Here is a 2,337-nt window from a genome sequence, read left to right as displayed (position 1 = left end):
GACGATAGAAGTGGAAAAAAAGAAGGGAGAGGGAGAGTGATAAAGGGTAAAATTGAGTTTAAAAAAAATTATATGTCATGCGGTGTTAAATAAAGTTAATTAATTGTCAGAAATAATAGGTATTCTTAGACAATAGTTAAACAGTAGGGGTATAGATAATAAATTAATTAGACTATAGTGATAGTTTAAGAATTTTGCCAAAATAAAGAGTTTTTCATGAACATGATATTTGATTCCACAATAGCCGTCATTGCTGCAAATTAACCTTTAATGGAGAAAAAATGATAGGGTTCTATCATCCTTTTGAAAATAGAGGCAGACCTAAATAAATATTTATTTGAATAAGTAATATTATTCATGTTTGGTAAATAAGCACTTAAGTGTTAGGACCACACAATAAGTGAAAATAAAAACTTGTAAAAAACACTTATTTTCTGAGGACTCTCCCATCTTCAAAAAGTCAATAAAATACTATCGTTTTCTCTCCATGAATGCTAACTTGTAACAGTGGTGACTATCGTGGAATCCCATGATCATGTTTGTGAAACCCCACTGTTTAACTTTCTTTTTTTTTTTTTTTTCCCCTTTGATATTCTATTACATCAATCCCTTTCTATATTCCCTTAGTCTTTTGGATTCTGTTGCCCTGCTTTGCTTTGGTTTTTTATATCTAGCACCCAATCGGCCCTAGCCGGTGGCTTCTACTATAATAGTCAGTTTTAAATCATTTATTTACTAATTTTCTAACTCTTTATTAATCTATTTTTGAATCTTGAATGTCTCCTATTTAGGGCCATAATTGTTATTTCCATAAATATAAGTATTTATAGGATAAATAGCTTACAAAAAACTGTACTTAAAATAAATATAAATGGTTTGAGAAAACACCACTATTTATTCGAATAAGTACTTAAAAACAAACACTCATTTTCTAAACATAGCCTTAAGCTGTGTTTGGTTAATAATGAAATGAACAGGAGGACTTATTCAGTCTTTTAGTAAATAAGTTATGAAGGAAGTTGTGAGTTTCTTATTGGGACAGTTTGTTTTTAAGTACTTACTTGGAAAAAGTGCTTATTTAACCAGGACCACATTATTAAGCACTTATATATGTGTCTGGGAAATAAACCAAAATATGTATTTATTTTTTTTTTCAGGAAATAAGCACGTTTTGAATAAGCTCAATTTTTTTCAAGCACTTTTTGAAAAAAATGCTTATTACATTTCTGCCCTTGTACTGGCCTGCCACATAGTTTTCAAAATACATATATTATCCACATTTGAAAGAATCGCCTTTTCACCACACACTCATAAACACTTATTAAGATAAACACTCCCAAACAACCACTTAATGTGGCCCGCATCGAAATTGAATTGCTGATGGAGTAGTTGAAATGGTCACATGGTATCCCTTCGTTTCTAAGGCCCATTCAGTTGGGTTTATTTTAAGAACCTTTTTTTGGTTTTGTTTCCTCAACATTCACCTTTCACTCAAAAACCTGGAAAGCCCCATTATACTTTTGTTTAGTCATGTAATCAACTTTCCATTGAAACTAAGGCACCAGTTGAGATGGCTTTTACATTTTGGGGCGAACTGTGTTAATTGAATCACTTTGGTTGATCCTTGGTGTTCCAAATAAGCTATTTAAATTAGCTTTATGAAATAAAGTCATGATTCTGGCATTTGAAACGCCCATATTGACTTTTTGGATTTTCACCAAATAGAACCTCAGATATTTCCATATGGATCCCAACTCAAAACATCATATCATGTGAGAGTTGTAAATCGGGCCGCCCCGGCATGATAATACGTGGGTCATGTAATTATATTATACTATTTTATTTAATTATTGTATACATAAAAAATATATAAAATAAAAACTTAAACATTTTTTTTTTTATTTTTTTAAATAGACTTCTCATAGCTTGACCTGGTCCACAACCTGATCTAGCCCAAGGCTCGACCCATGGATCAGTCCAACCCATGGCACGGGTCCATGCAAGTTCAGGCTGTGGGCCATACCGGGCCAACCCCCAAATTATTCCAAGAGAGCCTGAAATGACCCATGAGCCGATACAACACGGCCCATACTTTGCGCGGCCCAAAACAACCCGATTTACATCTATCCATGTCCTAAAAACCCTCACAAATGCATAGTAATTTTTGTAGTTTCTTCAAAGTAGCTCAATGCAATCAAAATTTAGCAAAGGCTTTTGTCTTCACATACCACATTAGGGTTTATTTACCACATTTTTGATAAATTGCAGATTATCAATCACCCTGTATTTTGGGTATTGATGCTAAGCCCCCAAAGTTGATAAGGATGTCCATCAGTG

Source organism: Nelumbo nucifera, chromosome 8 (assembly GCF_055504915.1).
Source record: "Nelumbo nucifera cultivar China Antique chromosome 8, China Antique-T2T, whole genome shotgun sequence".
Taxonomy (NCBI): Eukaryota; Viridiplantae; Streptophyta; class Magnoliopsida; order Proteales; family Nelumbonaceae; genus Nelumbo; species Nelumbo nucifera.
The sequence above is the reverse complement of the archived record's forward strand: the minus strand, read 5'-3'. Positions refer to the sequence as shown.